We start from the raw sequence: 21,110 nt of genomic DNA, 5'->3' as shown, positions 1-21,110 counted from the left end.
CTGACAGTATCTTTAGAACACCTGCATTCTGCCCTGTTGGAAATTTAAGTAACCTTGCAGCATGAAGCAACTCTGAAATTAGAAGCTGTTAGAAAATGTTTTCTATATTATTTGTGTTATTACTTGCAAGTTCATATTTTCTGATAGAGGATTTCCATCAGGTTTCATAAAATCTGTCAGAAAAATTATCTTTGAGAAGCTTCACTTAAGTGGAAAAACAATTCCACAATTAAAAACCTCATTAAATAATTTTTTAAAAATACATTAGTTGTATTCAGGTACAGCTGTGAAAAGGGTATGCACAATTTGCTGTGAAGATCCACTCAAACCCCCTCCAATCCTGTACCCTTTTGCCCTCAGCATCCACCTTCTCCCCTGTTGAAATCAAGAATGCAGAGTGGATATTGAAATTAACTAGTACAGTAAGTGAACTGCAGAATTAGTACCAGTCTAGCAAATTAAACAAGGGAATAACCTAAATTTTTTTCAATTTTCCTTTTTTTTATTTCCAACAAATTAGAGGGCTCCAGTAGATTTTATCAAATACTGAGCTCCCCACTCTCTTTCTCAAACTGTATAAATGCCTTGAACTCCCAAAAGAACATCACCATTCCTTAGCCCCATGTAGCTCTCTTTCATTTACCCACTTCCACAGCACCATTTTCAAAGACTTATTTTAGCCAAAGGGAACAAAAGTAAAAATCCTGAAAGGAGATCTGCAGATTTTTCCAGAATTTTTACTCTGCCCCCTCCACCAACTGTCCACAAGACCTCAACTCCCCCACTGGGATATCCTTTATGGATGACTCCTGAGGCACTTAAAGATTAAAACAAAGGACGAGCCTCACAAGTCTTACACTGCAATGCTGGCCACAATAGTTTAGTCACCCTCTCTGAACACAAAAAAGGAGCCCAGCCTCACCTTTGAAGTTGTAAGCCTTAGTCAAATTCCAGAAAACAACAGCCAGACATGACTATATATTTCATAATTTATTTTGTGAACTACACAGAGGCACACATACACTTCGTGATCTGATCGGACACAAGTGCAAAACATAGGTATCACCTACCAGGTTGAAAGTGTTTTCTTTAAAATGTAGTTCTGAGCCAAACAAAATTTACAAATTTCCTCATGGAACAATACTAAACATTTAGAAAAATAAGGAAAATGTCTCTTTAATGCATAAACCATTCAAAATTGGGCCCCAAGTGTTGTGCGAGGCGAACTACAATAGAGCGCCTGCAGGCTGCTTCAGAACTGCACAGGCACTGAATGCAAAAAAGAACCACAGTGCTTCCACGGTGGCATCAGTTCCAATTTAAGCACAATAATAGGGCAGAGCACAGTATTCTGCACTGCATCACAAAAGGAAAAGACCAGCAATCTCAAATTTTGTGTACAATCCCTAAAACAGATGCTAAAAATCCACAACAAAACCTCACAACCCTATTTTACACAGTCAAATTACAAACACCTACTTTACATATGCAACTGATTAATTCATTGCAAATCTTGCTTCCCTATAATATAAATTTTCTTTGCTTTCAAATAACTCATAATTTCCAACCACTCCCCTGGCACAATTTAACCTAAATAAATCCATTCAGGTATGCTCCTCTCATCAGTTATTTTGCAGAGTAGTAAATTCTAACTAGGTATTATGGGGTGAGTTTTGTACATAGATATGGCATTAGTGACACAAATAAGCCAGTTTTGGTGATAAATTTCTTCTGGTGAGCTGAAAGCTTTACCTACAGCCTCCTTCCCCAGGAACAAGACCATAGCTGTGCCACCAACTGAGCCAAACCTGGTACCTTCAGAAAAGGCCACCACTGGTACCTGCTGTGTTTTGCTGATGCAGACACACAGAGTATGTCACCCCAGAGTACTCTGTAATATAAAAGAAGAAGATTTAGAAAGATGACAAATCCAACCATCTATCAAGCTGATCCTAAAATAACTTCCTAAGTCATAAAAATGCAAATCTCGCCAAGCTGGCGAGACTAATAAATAATAGAACATATTTGACCAAGTCTAAGCTGTGCTAGACAGAAGCAAGTGAGGTTTGTTTTGTTGGGGTTTTTGATCTTTGTTTTTCCTTGTCTGCAGAAAAGGTCATCTTTGTGAAAGAAGAGGCAGAGAAGGAAGCAAGGAGACCACTAGAAACAGAAGTCCAGGAAGACGACTGATGAGATAAAGCCTGATGAAAGCCTCTGGTCATTGATCTGCAAAGAACCCAGTAGCTTGTTTTGCAGCACCTGCTAAGAAAAAAATATTTCAGTGACATGTTATCTGAGTGAAAGAGATTAGCCCATGGGAAGTTATCTTGATACAGCCATAAATGTGTTCATGTGGTTTCTAAAGGTAAAAAATGGGCATCTGGACTATTTATTATAGATAGAGATCTCAGGTTAAATAGGATCTAGACTTCCACTGAGTAACCTCTCCTGTGCTCTTGGGATCTTAGATGTACTAGAACATCTCTCAAGAAAATTACAGTCTTTCAATCAAGACTTCAAGGGATAGAGAACCTACTGTGGCAAGATGTTCCAATGGTTAATCACACTATGTTCATTATGTACATAGGGCAAAACTATTCTGCTCAGGAGACATATGAAAGTCACCAGAGGACAGCAACCTCATCTGCTAGCTCCAATTTACTTTATGAAAGAAATACAGGCTGAAAAGACAAGGCATACACACCCTTTCTTAAAGCAGGATGTGGGATACCATATTACACAAATAGGCATAAGCCCCTCTTATCTCCTTAATTATGGCAAACATGTCCATCTCTGCCTAAAATATGTACCCACTCCTGTGTAACCCAGTGTGAAGTTTCAAGTTTGAAAATACTCTGCAGTTCATGATTTCTGACTGATTGAGGCAAGGAAGGAGAAAAAAGCAAATGCTTCTCATTCAAAAACATTGAATAGCACACAAAATAATAAACTAATAACTTAATGCAATGCAAGTCTTTTGGAGCTGAAACACATCAGCTTTATAGTAACATGAGCTGTTTAGGACAAGAAGAGATTAATATTTTATCCCAGCTGAATTTCATGTGGAATTTTGATAAGAATGTAATTTCCCAAGCTGACTAACAAGCCAGGCCTTTGAGGAGGTGTAACACCCCTTCTGGACATGAAGCAGCCTCAAATCTATGGTTACCACACAGAGTAAAGAGTTTGCTTTCATATATCACCCAAAGTCAGCACTCCAGCTACCCACTGACTCCTAACAATGTTCTTAGCACTATTTATAAGCAGAGTACTCTTCAATTTTGTCTTGAGCATCATCTAAATTCTCTGCACAGGACATCTTGCCTGAGGGACATCCCAGATAATTGCTCATCTTCTAAAATCTGGAAAGCTTACAGGAGAACAGCATGTAGGATATACTACAGGAAAAAACCCTTCAACTAGCCGGGTAAAACATCCATTCAGACTTTTCCATCTATAGGTTATAGACATTGTGTATGTATTAACTGAAATATTTATCAAGTCAGCTGCATTGTGTTTATATTATAAGTGAGCTTGTACTGAAAACTTAAGACTAAAATATATTTTATATAAGATATTTTAATCAGAAAAAAAACCTCTTCAAACCAAAATGAATACTTATGCAGAACAAATTAAGATATTCACTCACATCAATAACATCCAAGTAACACAGCTTCTTCTGAAGCTTGTTTTTAATGGAAGTCTACTTTTCTGTCACATGCAACTCGCTTATGTAGAAACACATATGAAAAATATTTTTTATTTTATTTCTCTGTAATCATTTGTGTGCTTTATGTCTGGTGATCAAAAAAGTTGTAATATTATGATTACAAATGAATATTTAACCTAATAGACTACTGCAATTTCTGAATTCTGAAGCTTTCTTTCCACTTAAAAAAATTTACAGTGACATAGCACACATTTTAGGATATTCAAAATGACATAAAAATCACTTCAATAACATGATGCAAAGCACCGTACTGGCATCAAATCACTCCAGTGGATCAATATAATTTAAAGAATTTTTAAGAGGAAAACCTCACAAGGATCATGTAAGTGCAATCTTCATCCTGTGCATCTGTCAGATAGCCCACAGCTCTTTGCATCAGTTTCTTCTTATCCTCTTCTCACTATTAAAGTTTCCAGACCATTAATAGCCCCTTGATGTTCTCTTGGTGTTACCACCCTGGGGTCCCCTGTGCTCCTCAGCTCTCTGCAAACCACCACAACCCCAAACAAAACAGCCTCCAGCAGCTCAACACCAGCACGGCTCCAACGACCACGCAAAGACAAGAGTAAGGAAAAAAGAGTGACTTGTGAGCACATTTCTCAGTGTAAATGAGGGTTCTGGCAGAGCAGGATGAGCAAGTATGATGGTTTTCTCTAAAGGTGACATCTTAAGTATTGCCACCATTGTGCAACAGACAGGCCCCTTCCAGCACAGTGCAGGTGAGAGATGAGGGATGAAATCTGGGATGCAAAGGAAAAAGGTTCATCACACGAGTGCACCCGCTGTGAGGTGGGGACTGGCTGTGTGCCTGTAGCTGATAGGGAGGAATTTGTAATGCCATGGGAACTGCCAATGCTGATGCTGAACTGCATTCCAGGGACTAAAGGTATGCAGAGGATGGATAGGCAAACATTACCATGGGGTGACAACACAGACACACTTGTACCACTGGTAACATCTACTGTGTTGAGTGGTGGTTTATACTCAAGAAAGAAACTACAGCAAACATGTGAAAACCCCATATACATACCACCATCCTGTAAGAGTCAAGGCAAGGCCAACAGAGACATTATGTAGTGGCTTTGAAGAGTGTTCTGTTTACCTGCTCAGTTTTGGAGAAAGGTCTAAACAACAGGCTGATTTCTTGGCTGGGCAAACACACAGTCAGAAGAATTCTGACCTCATAAACCAGATCCCAATGTATTGGGGATTCTCATGTATGTGTTTTTCTCCCAGGAAAATGCAAAGTCATCTTGTATTCTAAATTCAGCCATATCCATAGATTTCCATATCCAGATAACACATCCCAGGAAAAGCCAGGTGGTCCTAGCATGTGCAGCAAATCCAGTAGAGCTGCAGCATAAAACATTCAGCACACTGTCAGCTCATCAGTCATGATTCCTGCTCAAAGTAAGTAAGCACCATGGCAATCAGCAATTTAAAAAGTTGTTGAACTTCTGCAGAGCACAAAATATCTGTATTAAATAAAAGCTAAACAATAAAATCTCTTTTTAAAAGAATTTTCCATTCTCTTTGGTAAGTTCTCTTTTTCACCAGACAGTAACTATCCACTATCCTTTTTCCCGCCCCATAGCTAACAACATAGTGAAATAGAAACTATAGTTCCAATACATAATTTATAAATTCTATATTAAATACCATTTAAAATCAAACTGATTTCATTCTATCTAATTAAGAATTTTTTGTATAGTTCTTTAACATGTATAAGCTCATAAATCACCTTCCATATAATATACCGCAGTTACCAACCTAATGAACTGAAAAAAACTGCTCAAAAAACCCCAAACCCAAGATTTGGGCTGATAACACAACCCAATAACTCAGAATATAAAACATTAAAATTATTATTAGAATTACTATGCTCTTCACAAAATAGAGGTGTCACATAAATTTTGAATTATATGTCTATATTCAACAAAAAGCCAAAGTAATAGAGTTTTTAATTTTAATATGCTGACTTATACCTGCATAATTTTCAAACATTAAAATGCCACAGAATAGATGTCTCTACAGGAAAAAAATAAAAACAAAATAAAAAATCTCCATGGCTCAAACCCAGCTATCAGACAAATTCAAAGAATCAAAAAAACATGCATTTGAATTGCTCCTTTACAAGTGGCCAGTAAGGCACTTTGTGAAAATTACTGGTTTTCAAATGATATTTAAGTCTCACTTAGAGAGGAAAAACTCTTTCAAAGAATAATAGATTTTTTTTTATTCTATCTTCAATGGTCAGATTTCCATAATATGAACTGCTTGATAGTCACTTTCCCTTTAAATTATTTTTTAACCATACAGGCAGTCACATCTGATTTCTGATTCTCCTTACCTTACTTTTCCTTTCAATTACTTCAGTTCTTAATACGAACAATAAGAGTGCTCATTGCATGTCCTCTGTGGGACTCCTGGAACTTAGATACTCAATAGACAGGTGCATAGATAAGGATTCAAAGTCTTTGTTCCACTGTCCAGACAGAATATGTTTAATCTTTTTTCTACCTTTTCTGTGCCATTTAAACTTTAACCTAGTAGTAACTTTTACTGCCTTGATTCACAATTCAAAGGTATAAAGATGAAAAGTCCTTGCCTTGGAACGTAGCTTGAAAACTTCATTCTTAGTCTGTATTTCTTTTGAACTTCTTCTTGTGGTTTTTGTCTTTATTTTTCCAGGGTGCCAACTTTACTGTATAGGACTTTCCAAACCTAACAGCAGGGATACTTGGAAGGAAGAAAAGTAGAGCAAATTTGCCCAGAATCAGCTCACCTTAATAGAAAATATTTAAATTACTGACCAGGGTTGATTAGAGGACAGTCAGTTGATTTTCCCCCTCATCTTCTGAAATATGCTACAAGTGACAGACTTTTGTATATCATTATAAATATACACCTCAGCCCAGCAAGCATGGGACAAAGAGCCTGTATAAAAGTAAAAGAAAAGTCACACTGTACAGAACAAAACACATCACATTTAATTGTACAGAGATAATAATTTACATTACTTATATACCATGACTGTGACTGTATCTGTGTACCTAAAAGAAGAAACCATTTGCAATAGCTGAGATAGATGTTAAAAGCATGGATCTTTCAGAACAGACAAATGTACATGTTTCTGGAAAACTGACCTTTTGCAGGGGAGTGAAAGGTGGTGCTGCCATATGTCACACTGGCTCAGTCACCACTCAGTGACCCTGCTGGTCCAGAAATGCACCGAGTGCTGAGTGAGGTGCCAGAGGCATGGGCACACATGCTGACCTGGCACCCTGCTCCAGAAGGACAAGCCACCAACCAGCTCAGCTTGCCAGAGGTCACCTGTGAGAATCCATCTCACTACCTCAAGCTTCATGTGGGAGCTATCCTAACAAATAAAAGGTTTCTGTGATTCTTAAAATGTGCTGCCTTTCACCTCTCTCTTGGATTAGGGAGGAAAAAAAAAGCAAAGCTGGAAATGGTGTATAATGCCCATTATCTGAACTGCTTTTCAGAGCTAGTAGCTGGATGAGCTTTTGTAGCTCCTTTAGACCTTCCAACAGGACTGTCACTCAGCTATGAAAAGCAGCACTGCCTTCCCACTGCTCAGGGAAAAACACAGCAAGGCCAGGAGGATGCTCTGTGCCTCCCCCAGCACAGCTCCCTGGAGCTCAATTACCATATCCTGCAGCCAGGAGAAGGGAAGAGCAAGCTCTGTGTCTGGGCATGGGGCTTGCTCAGTGACCACGGGAAAACAAAAGCAGCTTTACAGAGCTGAATCCAAGGGGTCTAGGGCTCCTTGGAATAAGACAATCTGCAGAAATAGTGATCCTGGTTAGCTGCAGAATTTTCCAAGGCCCTAAAACACTTTCAAAGATTGAACTGGATCATTTTCATCTCTATGACACAAGCAGCATTCATATATTTACTTATTACATAAGGATTTTAGTGAGCACAAAGGAAAATGATAGCTGTGCCCATCTAGCATTCTTTAATTAATTACTCTCTTTTCATTTCAGGAAATGACATTCTATCCCCCTTCCTTAAGGAACTATCATTGAGTCTAAAAATTATACATTGTGAAAACTATTGCAATTATTGCTTAGCATTTTATTAAAACTCCTACTTTGCAAAAACGCCTGAAAGTCAGTAAGTTGCTTCAAGAAAACATCCACTACTTACAGAATGTTAACACATCATTCAAACTACTTCAGAATTACTAGAGCACTGCTCTTTACTGAAGTTATCTTTGCCAATTAAAGAGAGATCAAATGAATACCCCCTTCAACAAGGTGAAAGCTATCAAAGAGGCAGGATTACAGCATGCAGACTGTCAGGTAGCAATGTGATTACCAACATAAAACCTGAAGCTATAAAAAAGCATTTAAAGTAATTATGTAAAGGATATGCCCTCACACTCTATCATTTAAAAACCATTTAACTCATTATTTAAATCTACTAACAGATGTAAACTCTTTTCAAACACAAAACTGATGTCCATCACTGCATTCTCCATGCCTTGGAAGAAATTTTGATTTAAATTTATTGAGCCACACAAACTTCTGAGGTGCTTCATTCACCATTCAGTCTAGATTTATAACCAGGTAGTAAAAACATTAAAGGGCATACATGTACTGTACTTACCAACTTCTTTCATTAAAAAAGCCATTGTTGAAGAGCTTCCTTTGCTGAAGCTTGTGGCACCTGGGGAAGCACCACAGATTTAATAGCATCACCAGAGAAGTCAGAGGAAATATTCTTGCTACCTCAAAAATCCTAAAGTCTTCAAACATCCATTTAGAACAATTTAGAGTATGAGTTAACTCTGCTTCAGCAAGAAGAGCTGAGTCAAAAGTTAAAAAGAAAAGGCATGAAAGATCTAGGACAATAACAGACAATTGAGGAATTGCCAAAAACATGAGAGGGAAGAAAAAAAGGAGGGGTAAAGACTTGACTGTGACCTATAAATTAAACTGCCATGGTTTTTACAAAAGCTTGTCAACCAGTTTTATATCACGTTCTTTCTATTTGTAACTTTTACCTTGAGTTCTTTATTAACCAAACTTATATACAGTCCATACAGACTGTACAAAAATGTGAGGTCTGAATATTTCTCATTTAGTGTTAGTTATAAGATTACCTGAGAAACACAGAAGTTTATACAAGAGTATTGAACGAATTCTGGAAAATGCCCACAGAGACATTTTCAATGCTCCAGGATGTCTGCAGAGAAGGCCTGACAGGTTTTAAGTTCTTCTTCTATTTGATTCATAACTGAAAACTTATAAAGTATGTTAAGGCTATTCTTCCCTGGTTTTCCTGCTTGATTTACTGGCGATACACTTCCAAATTTAAGACTTCAACAAATACCTCTGTCTCAAATATTACCCAAAGATATGCTTAGATATTTTATGCACAGGTACAAGTCAAAGAAATCCACAAAATTCAGATTTTTGAATCTCTTATTCCCTTTGGTATATTCAGTATTCATTTTTGTTATGCTCATGCTGGCATGAATTCTTTAATTTTCCAGCTCTCACATTCTGCTCCAGACCCTCTCAAATTCTAATAAAAAAGCAAAAGGATCATCTATGACGAGTCTTACAGGAATTCTTTACTTCATAAAGAAATAATAACAGAAATAAACCTATTTTAAACCTCATTGGATTTTTTTTTAAACTTGGTTACAGGGGTAAAAAAAAAAAAAAAAAAGAGAAAAAAACTTCCATTAAGTCAGTTTCCATGCCATTTTTTATTCCTTTCCCCCATTCTCTTGGCAGCAGAGAAAATCTGCATGTTTTCTCCATGCTATGAGTCACTCAAGCAACACAGTCTCATCTAAGGAAATTGTGAACAATGCAGAAATTTTAAAGAGTATGTATCTAGTAGTAAACTGAAAGAAGGCAATCCTAAAATATAAATATTAATTTGTATTTAGAGACAGACTTGTCTATGTATTCTTTTTTTATATAAATATTCTTTTATCTGGTACTCTTGAGACAGTCAGGAGTCATGTTACAATAAAAGAGTACATATTTTATCTAACAATAAGTTAAACAGATTTCATTGCAAGTGTTCAACACATTAAAAAAAAAATGCTTCCTTCGCCCTTCTTATGAAAGGAAGGGAAAATCCTAATCAATAGATTTTCCCCCATATTCATCAAAACCCAGACACTAATTATATCTCAGGCACAAGCATGGTGCCTTGAATACAGAGCAAGCCTAAACAGATTCATTATTTAGTAAAGCAGGATACAGATATAGGCACCCTACAGTTGACAAAACTGTCACCAGTAATATGGATTCTCTAGATTGCTTCCAACAGATTCTTGGTCATTTTGGCTTCAACTATGACTTTCCATGGTTTTTGTTGCTACAGACAATAAACTCACAAAACATCCCAGTTGGATCAAGGAAAACAGCCTATGTCCTGTACTCTTGATTCACAGACAGATATTTAGCCCTTTAAAACCTACTCTCAGAGGTACAGCAGAATCACAGCTGCCCTGTAAATTTACAACTGTGTTTTCTTTGCATCATGTTAGTACACAGGGAAAAGTGTTGCTCAGGGCTTAAGGTGTTTAACAGCAATGCATACACAAAAAGAGACAGACTGGCTTCCCACTTAAAGCAACACTCAGACAACCAGACAGTGACTACCTTAGTTTCTAAATCACTTTCTCCAAAAACACCTTCACTTAACCAAGAGGATATAAAAGAAGTGAAAACCATGTCTTAACCTTCAGCTGATTTGCAATCCCTATGCACGCAGCAGAATGTTGGAGATAGTTACAACAGCTCTTCAAGGACAATCATCAACATTTACCAGTGTGCTGAAATAAATTTTAAAAAAAGACATGCCCTTAAAGAGGATCATGAAGTCATCTAAAAGAGACTGCAGATACAGTACTGTTAACCTGGTTAAATTGAGCAAGAATTGTACATCAAGACACTTCAATCTCCTCAGAAGGAATCACTGACCTGTAAAACTGCAGCACTGGAAATGGAACCTTCTGGTGTCCTCTTTTCTTTGGAGATGTATGCAACAAAACCAGTTAAAATTCAGTAGGCTTTAAAACATTAGCTTGGCATAATATACCACAGTCTGTGAAATGCAAACTGTGGGAAGGCAAAAAAAAGAACACACATACCACCTTTATGTCTCCCCCAAGCATCTACTGCTGCACACTAAATCCTGGGACAGGCAGGACCTTTGGGCTGAAGCTGTAATTCATTATGTATATGTTCTAATGTCCTTAATGAATGTTGAAACCAGGTAAAGTGTTGTTGCCATTAGCTGTGACCACTCTTCCTTATCCTACCCTTGATGTAACAACACAAGAGTTGTTACCAACAACCAACAGACTCAGGCCCTTGTCCCAGTGTTGGAGCTACGTGAGTTTATGATCCCAACCACATGTTCTCACATCTGACATGGAGGCAGAATTTCCCTCAAGGAAAACATAGCACTGGTCAGCAGGGCTCCTTGGGAACAGGAAGGTTTTTAATTAAGTTGTTTCACCTGTGCTTTCCTGATTCATGAAGGCTGAAGCTGTGGGAGGAACTCTGCTCCATGCTATGGTTGGGTGTACCCCAAGTAAAAGCTACTGCAAGTGTATTAGCAGAGGAAGGAAAGGAAAAAGTCAAAGGCAAAGGACATCCTTGCCTTGGGCAGCTTCTGATGGGTGGCATTCAAATAGAGCATATGGAAAATTGTAGAACAGTTGTGCAGAGGTTATAAAATTATGTCTGAAATTAAATTTCTCCACTACTACAAAATGATAGTCCCAAAGAACCCTATTGATTGCCATTTCTGAACCTAATGGTAGCAGGCAGCAACTTTTATTCTCTTGGTTAACGTGATCAATGTGTTTAATGCTTCTTAAAGTTTATGAATTGTAGCTGCTCTTGGAGCAATGCCAGACTGGTCAGTGTGGGCGAGCTGGAAGGGCTGGAGAGAGCTTGCTAAGATTTTCACTTGTATTTCATAGACTAGTTAAAATAATTATATAGCTCAGCAAGGTTTTATAATTAAATACTTGTTACATCTGAAACAAGAGAAAAATAAACAGCACTTGTACCTAATTCTTGAGGGCTCCTAAAAGACTTGTAAGTGGCATTCAGATAGAGCTGCACTATCTCTACTTCTAATTTATTTTTGCAGGAAGTACCAGTGAGCATCCATTTTCAGGATTTAGATGTCCTGTCAAGTGAACTGCTCTGTGTCAGTGTCTTCTGCGCCCCTTGAATGACATTGTAGGTTCAGAAAGTATGTAATGGGCACTCCTCTATAACATAGAATCTCTGCCAAGACAAAATTTCTTTCTGCAAGTAATAATTTGTTTGGCTCAATGTCCTCTTTTAAGGTTGAAGCTGACTGAAGCTCAGTGCCACCTAGACCCAAGTCGATACAACTGTGTGTTGGACTAGTTTCATTTTATTAATAAATAAGTAAATAAAAGCAAACCAAAAAGCCTTCTTCAAGCCTTGTATTTTTTCTATCTGAAACCTATTAATGTAATCTGTATTAAAAAGAAGGACAAAGGAAAAGTAACAGGAATTCAAACGGAATTCCTCAAATCGCCACCTCCTTTATGACAGATACTAATTTAAATCTTAATGCTGCATACAGAAAGCATTTGTATCATACTTCAGCTTGTATTGTTGACTGTTTCCAGATTCAATTTAAAGTGTAACCGTGAGTGTATAACTAGTGTTTTAACTTGAGGCTCCAGCACCTCTCTCTAGCTAGGAAGTCAATAACTGAGAACACATTGGCACCTGTCAACAGAAAGCCCAGTGCTGGCCATTTCAGCCAGAGCCTGAAAGAAAACCTGAAAAGATCTTCAGCAAAAACACACATGGCAATAGCCTATAACATTTCTCAGGTGAGGAATGCAAAGTGAGAGCTTCCTGTTTCAGGGAGAATTATCTGGGTATGAAGCTACAATACTGGTGCAAATCAGATTTCTGAAGAACAAAGAACACATGCAGAGTGCCCATCAGGCTGTGGAAAGCTCTTGCACACATAAACTAAAGAACAAAAGCTTGGCTTGACCATACTACCTACTCCACTTTGAGCACTACAGAGCACTGCAGAGCAGTTTTTTGAACAGAAACCTGGTACTTGACATTTCGTGGAACTATCCCCAGGAGGAACTTCTGATTTCTAGAAAACAAACATAAGCAGTAGTCAGCAGCACTTATTAGTATAGCTCCCAAATGTTTATAAACTTACACTCTCATTTAACAGAAAATATGTCAAACATTCATTTTTGGCTTGTATTAAATGAAAACCTTTAACAGAGACAATCAGCCTGCTGCTTCACCAGTTGAGGAAAAATATGAATAATCAATTCTGCATTTCTAGGCATGCTTACTATTAGGTAAATCCCACAGCTTTTTAACCATGACTTAAGCAAGCCAGCTTGATAAAACCTGCCCTGTTTACTTTGCACACCAAATAAGCACCAAATACCAAAGTCATTTACTTTATAGCTGAAGCTCAGCTGGTTCTGTCATGGATGAAGGCCATGCTGCATGTGGGCTCACACAGCTGCATTATTCCATTCTGTTAAAGCATAAAGTGACTGAAGCCACCTTAGCCCAGCAGCTTCTCTTGCCATTCCTGTCACAAAAGAGCCTTCCTGTACAAAGAGATATCAAGAGTTCCAACAGCCAGTGCCCTCAGTTATGGCCTAAAGGAGGTTCAGACAGCACAAGGAAAAGTAACACAGGAGTCAAAACCATGACATCTGAAATCTGGTACCGCATCTATCTGTTCCAAAACTCATGTGACCTCTACCTGCTTAGTTCAAAATGGTAGAGTCAAGTTAAATGTTAGGGTTTTTTTTCCTGAAAGATAAATTAAAAATATTTTTAAAAGTCCAAGATTCTTCTCAGAAAATCAGTTCTCATTTTAGGAGGCTGGACTTACAGAGGATGATATTATTTGGGTTTTGATTTGTTTTGTGTTTTTTTAACTCAGACTTTGTTCTTTACCACTTGTCACATGGCCATGATCTGAAAGGACAGAAATACTTCATGAATTTCTTTTTACTAATTAGCAAGAAGATAATGCTGCAAAGAAAGTTCTATCTTGAAACACATAATTCTTTAAAACTAAGAAAAAAGTGCATGGTCAGACAGCAGTGAGAATAAAGCTGATCTTAAAGAAATATTCTAAAACTTTTAGAGTCCTGAAAACATAAAACAATCAGAGATCACAGAATACAGATAAAAAACACAGTGTAAAATCTTAAGCAAAGAGGACGAAGAAAGGTAAAAGATCAAAAACTAAGTCGAGCTCAAAGCAGACACCCAACATAAAGAATGAAAATTTTAGAGTTTATGGAAGAGTAAATGTTCTTCTGAAGAAATGTTTTGGAACTTTAAGGAAGGTTTGTTCATTTAGTAGAAGCCTTTTATATGTTACTCCATTATTAAGGATTATCAAAGGAATTACAGCAAAAACTATCTTCCTCTAAGTTGAAAAGTTCATCTCCCATAGCATGTCCTTTAAAATTACACAACATCAAGTCCTTTTTGTGAAAGTTGAAAAAGATAAGCCTGAAACCTATTACAGAGTGCATAAAAAATAAACAGGACATGCTTATATCTACTTTCTGTCTAACCAACTTAAGAGACAAAGTAGGACCTGAACTAACTCAGCTTTGCAATTTTTTTTGAAAAAACACTGATAAAAGTCAAAGAAACTAAGAAAACCTCACAATAAAAACAACTTGTGTTTAACTGCAAGTGCTCTCCCTTGACCTTTGCATTAGAAACGTCACACTTCAGTTAATGTTGTACTGTCTATCACTTTAGTTAGAGAGCTGCAGAATGCAAGTAGATAATCTTAAATGTGAAACACAGTTCTGAGTTGTAAGTCCAGTTACTTGGGATGTGATAAGAGCAAAGCTGAACTTCAAGAGTACTGGGCAGAGGTCTCTGTACTCCCATACAACCAAGCAACCTGAACTCTGCTTTAATTTTCACTAGCTGCCATTCACTGCTGCTGCTAAGGATGAATAAGGCAACTAGGGAAGAACAAGGCCTATGGAAAGAGTCCTTGGGCTCTTCCACAGCCACTGTCCCCTACACAAACAAGGAGAGCACACCAATTGCTGTATTACTTAATAAAATATCTCAAGGAGTCTCTTTGGTTGACACCATGCTACAGTGCAGCATGATTCCTCAAACTTTCCTTAGGTGACAAGTAATTTCAATGATGGGACTCATTTCTTGGGATAACTCCACATATACCAGCCTCCCAAAACAGAATAAAACAGAAAAACCAAACACCATCCAGAACACATTCAAAACTCTAAAAAGACAGTTGAACTTCAACAAGTATTACAAAATTTCAGATCAGCCAACATTGTACATGTAGGACAAGGTCCTGCTGTCAGATTTACATACAAGTGGAAGAGCAGAAGAGTACTGGCTGATAGAAGGGTACTTCACAAAGCTCATGTGCCTCTTCCTTGGAGGGCCTCTCCAAAAGGATATCCAGCATGGCCCAGAAATCAATTTATAGAAATACTTGAGCCTGTACTGTTAAATCATTGGGTGAAATGGAAAAAGAATAAGGTTATAGCTATTCCTATATCCTATCTGTTTAGCCAGGGGAAGAAGGGGTTTATTTGTTTGGGGGGTTTCATGAATGTTTGAATACTTGCTAAAGCAAAAGTTACTACTGAAAATACCTTGTTTGAAAATGCAGTAGCAGCTGTGTGTTCTACATTGCAGTGAAAGCTGATGATATTTTAAATGTAAACCATAATCCCCACAAGTAACAGAGCTCTCTAAATTAGAAAGCTTCAGCACTTGTCTCAGCCAGGAGTGAGTGTATGACTAGTGGCTGTGGCTGCTACGGTGAGCATGTGCACACACACACATTGGGATGGTGGGGGAAAAAGAGCAAGTAATTGGGTCCTACTGATTCAGTGTATGAACTTTTCCAACCTCGAGCAAGATCTCCACAGGAGATACTCACCACAGAGCCAGATCTGTGGACTTGTGCACCACAAAAGTACTGATTCTTTGCTGCTTAACAGAACTCAGAGATTAAAACAAAATGCTTCCTCTCTACATGGTCCTTTTACCAAATCAAGGATTTTGCATGTGACAATAGAATTATTTGAATATTAAAAAGCCATTCTACTTGTTAAAGCAATGAGTATTCCTGCTGTAATCAGCACCTTCTGAGAAAACAGCACATGCAGTTAGTGAACAAGCTATCAGTTGAATATACTCTCTCATTACAAAGGAACACCAAGAAGATTGTCTTATTTTCTCCTGATACTCACTTGCCAGTGTAACATGTAAAGGTTTTCTCAACAGGGTCAAGAAATCTCCTCTTGAAGAATTTAGCAAACAATACAGCATGCCAGATTTCACAGGAAAATTTTTCATGGTGTATAAAGCAGCAGAGGATGCACTGCAACCCAACCCTTCTTCGAGGAGGGACATCCACTGGGAAGACTCTATTGTGTTGGGAGAAGGAACCTAAGGCACAAGGAGCCTGGCCAGAGGGATTCAAAAATCTTTGCCTCCCTCATCATGAGCATGCAGCTCCAGAAGTGCTGAACAACTCTGCTGGTTAGAAAGGTAGGCTGCTCTTTATGATTTGATAAAGCAACCTTCTTGTTTTCCCAAACTCACATGTTTGGGTTTTTTTTTATCCTTTAAAGCAAATACCGTTACAAAAACCCAGTAGCCAAGCCTGTAAATTAAAGTTATTCTAAGATCCTACATTCCACAACACACAAGTGATAAACTTCAAAGATTTTACTGGAAATAGTCTACCTCCTACAGCTTTTTCTAGGAACAGGGTTTTTTTGGGCAAGTGGAGAGGATGTGACTACTTCCTGGTAAAATAATGAAATCTTTCTGTCAGGGAGCTCCAGCATTTAAAAAATTATGAAAAACTTGAGAAGGAATAAATGAGATTCCCAAAAGCATACTTCATTTTACCATACTTCAACTTGTGCTTTGTGTGAAAGGATAAAGGTAATTCTGAAAGCAATGTAACCAATAAAATCAAAACACAGTGGCTACTGGTGAAATTTGTATCTTCACAGAAAAGTTAAAAACTAAGTTTCTAGACCTGTACTGTTTACCTGACATGGCTGGAACGGGAAGAAGGCAAAGAAATCCACAGTCATGAACAACCCTTGGGACACAACTGGCAATGGAACCTTCATCCCCTTTCGCCTTGATACAGTCAGCATCTCAAATTTAAAAAAAAAAAAAAAAAAAAGAAAAAAGTCAAAAGTGTTATGATTATACAAATCTCCCCATCCAAGGCTGTCCTTTTGCCTAGTCTAAAATACAAAATACTATTCTTAGTTTTTCAGTCGACTTGATTTCAGGCAACACAAGTTCAGTATATTTCAAAAGAAAACTTATGAAACAATGCACAGATTGGCTACTTTTCTGTTGTGAAAAAGATTAATTCCTCAGTCTCACTATACAGGAGTTTATACAATGCCCATCCTTGTCAATCTTAACTGTCCCAGTAAAGGTAGTATCATCAAAAGATTGAAATATTAATTCAAAGATGTTTTTTGACAAAGAAAAAGAAACAGCTGTCCTACTTTTATGATAGTATACCAAATACATCACCTACATTTATATTCATTTTGTAGGTGTTATTTAAAAAAACAAAGCTGTTAACAAGGAGAATGATAATTGCATTTCTCTTTCAAAAGTTCACATTAAAAACAGAGAAGTTTATGGAAGTGAAGAATTACATGGAGCCCATAGCAGCAGCAGAGTTTACCATCTACTAAATTAGCCTGAATTTAATTCAGGCATTGTGATAATAAGACAATCTACCTGCTCAGCTACCATGAGAACGATACTAATGGAATTACCTAGACAATCTGGACACATAAAATGTATTTTAGTGGCTGTTTCACAGTGAGGTCACCCAGTACTAAAGCCTGATGAACTAATTTTGCTAAGAGATTTCAGCGCTCTAGTTTACAGAAGATTGTGTCACATGAGGAAAATCTCCTGGGAAACTTGGCCCTAGGAAAGAGAATGTCAGTAAGTGAAGATTGCTAAAGCTGTGCAACTGGAAGCTCAAGGCACCACGCTGACAACATAAACAGTCAGTGAAGCAAACATACTGCAAACCATATTAAAGGACATAAAAAATTGCATCATGATGGTCAGTAGGTAGTTTTATGTTAACTCTCAAATCACAAGGGCAGGGTAACATGCTACCTCAGCCTTCTTCAGCAGTTGTAGATTTCCAGATGGCACTGGTGTTAAGCACTACAAATGGGATGGTCTGAAGGCTTTTCAGAATGGCTTCAGCAAGTCAATATGCAAAACAAAAAAAGGAAGAAAGCAAGCAAGATAACACAAAAATCCCACGAGTTTGCTTTAGTTGTTAGAGGAAATTTTTTAAAGTCACAGGGAAAAAAAAATTAGAAAAGCTGTAGAAAATAACTTACCAAAAAAAAATAGTCTGACAGAATCAGGGGACGCCTGTAACTAATGAGAAGATGCAGGCAAGCTAGAGAGGAAGAACAGGTCAGAAATGCCAGATATGATGGAAGAACTGTATGATGTGACAGTGGAGGCCCTGGAGACAACAGACAAAGACAGAAAAAGGAGAGAAAGAGACAGTGCTCAAGAGATGGTGCCGAGAGAGAGAAAAGAGCAGGTTTTCTAGCAGAGAGAGGGAGGGGAAAAAAATCTGAGGACCCAGGGAGAGCCAACATATAAGAACCCAAAACTATTTGCCAAGCCTATTTACACTGATTTAGTCATGCAGAGTTGACAGATCTCAAACTAGGAGCATAGTGGGGAGGGAACAGTGAGGATAAGAATGGGCAAGAAGGTAGATTGGAGATTGCTTAAGTTTTTGAAAGAGCTTTTGCTAAAGCAGTTTAAAAGAAAGGTGGTCCACCATATGCAGCAGAGATCTTGTGAAGGATGAAAGGAAGAAAGAGCGAAGCTGCAGATCATGCTGATGCCAAACAGACAATGAACATTGAGAAAGCAGCTCAGAAAAACTAGAGAAAACACTAAATCCAAAAGAGAGGGATAAGAAAGGCCACCCAAGAACACAAGGAATCAAAGTACTAAGAACAGCAGATTAGAGGACAGAAAAGAGACTGTAGATCAGTAGCCAGACGCAGAGAAATCTCATTTTATAATCTGTGTAGCCTGAAGGGCAAACAGGCAATACAGAGCCAGAAAAAAAAGCAGAGTTATAATACTGTACAAGAAGAAATCAAAGTACCATTAAGAATGTCCATGAAACAGTCATGCCACAAGTTCCAACTGAAATTAATTAAAAAGTTATTTTAAAAATGGGCTTAGTTATTTTAAAGGGCTATCATAAGGAAAAGGAAAGCGGTATTTAGTTCACTCTCCACATACAAAATTATTTTTAATGGGGAAGCATCACACTTTCAGCTTATCTTCTGGACTTCACACAATCTTGATTTTCTTCATAGACAGTACAGCATGTCAGAAGTCACACAGCTACTAGATTTTAAACAGCATTAAAATTTACATTAGAATAACTGGTACACTACATTTCATTATATTTCACTACACTTTTCAGCACCAAAGAAACCCAGTTGTTTAATGAACATTGGGCAAAAATAAAAACAAACCAACCAAACTTCCTACCCTAAATCCACAAAGAAACAAACCCGTCACCAAACAAACAGACAAAAAATCCAACCCCAAAACTGCCCATGTGCAGATCCCAGCTTTGGAGAGAAAGAAGAGTTGTTCAACATAGGGTCAGGAAGCCCCACAATTAAATAGGGAAAAGGACATACTTTTTCTTTCAGAGAAATTATCATTTGCAGCAAAGCAGAAAAAAATGCAAGCATTTCTCAAAAACCAAAATGAATCACAAAAATTAAACAGAACTATATTAAAGCATGAAAATAACCAGGACCACTTTAAAAATAAAAAGTTAAGGGAACAGCTGTAATATGAAGCCCATTAGCTGAGTCTTGAAGGAGAGGAAGGAGAGGATTAGGAATCTAAGGAGCACACACAGCTGGTTTTATTAAGAAATGTTACCTCCTTGTACATAACAAATGCATTGTTAGAGTATCCCTACAAGAAAAGGAAAAAAATCAAAATACTCAAGACAGAAGGAGAGCCACTTTTGAGCAACAAATGTTTACAGGATTTAAGCAGTAACAACAAAGGAGTACTTCTGACAGAACTCAAAAGCCTCAAAGTGGAGCAATTCCCCTACCCTTGCTGTTACAGGGAGCATCACAAACTGTCCATTATCAGAAAGAAATCCTCAGTGTGAACAAGGTCCTTGTATCAGGCCTCTCTTGAATCACTATGCTTATGTCCCCAAATAATATGAAATATTGACTCAGTAGTAACTTAAAAATAAACAACTTATATGACAAACATATGAGCATACAGAGAAGGATTTAAAAACAGACGCTGGTGACAGCTACAGATCTGTGCTGTCAAAGCTCATAGCTGTAACATTTTGTGTGTGAGACAATGGATCTTATGTAGGGAAAAGCAGCTGAAGGTCTGGATTCTGGCATGCATACAAGCTGAGTGAAAGAGCACAGCTCCACTTCTCACTTGTCCTACACTGGTGGGGTGTAGTGCATTAGTGTGTTTTTAAAAAAGCAAACTAATCACCCATTGTACTGCTGGTTTTGTAAATAATTTATCATATTTCTTGTTTTCCTTTTTTTACACAATAACACACTAATCAAAAGCTAATTCCACCTTGGATTTGTTTCTATAAAACTTGTTTCCACAGAGTCCCTAAAGCAGACACCAAGAGCTGTGTGTGCACCACCAAATGTGGATGAGATCATACTGACCTGTCTCATCCGTTCAGTTGCCTCAAGAATGACAAAAGACTTCCTATTTTAATCAATCCAGTGTAACTGCAGGCTACCACCAAAGGGATTCTACTCCCACATTTTCCTCCCACAAGCAGCAGTAGATCTCCAGCCCCTCCCTCACACGGGATCTGGACACCATGCAATCATCATAGACTCAGTTCAGCTCCCCTGCATGACAGAAGACGCTATTTTCTGTTTAATTCTGAGGAAAGCTTTCCATCAGACCAGCTTGCTGAACCAATCTTTCTCCTTTCTACTGCCACACCAGCACTAGAGTTTATGCAAAGGGACAGGCAAGGCAAACAAGCAAGAGTGGTAGCAGTAACATGCAGTGCAGCCCTTTTCACCAGCAGCCAGCAGTTACTCCAAGCAAGGTACAAATCTCTGTTGAAAAATACCTGCCTGTATTGCCAGGATCTGCACACTGAGTCACAGATAAGTGCAGTACTAACACACTCTGCTTGCAGTCTCCCATTGAAACTTCTTTCCTCACTCATTTTCTTGAGTAACAATTCACAG

The sequence above is a fragment of the Oenanthe melanoleuca genome, chromosome 11, assembly GCF_029582105.1.
Source record: "Oenanthe melanoleuca isolate GR-GAL-2019-014 chromosome 11, OMel1.0, whole genome shotgun sequence".
Taxonomy (NCBI): domain Eukaryota; kingdom Metazoa; phylum Chordata; class Aves; order Passeriformes; family Muscicapidae; genus Oenanthe; species Oenanthe melanoleuca.
Note: the sequence above shows the minus strand (reverse complement) of the source record.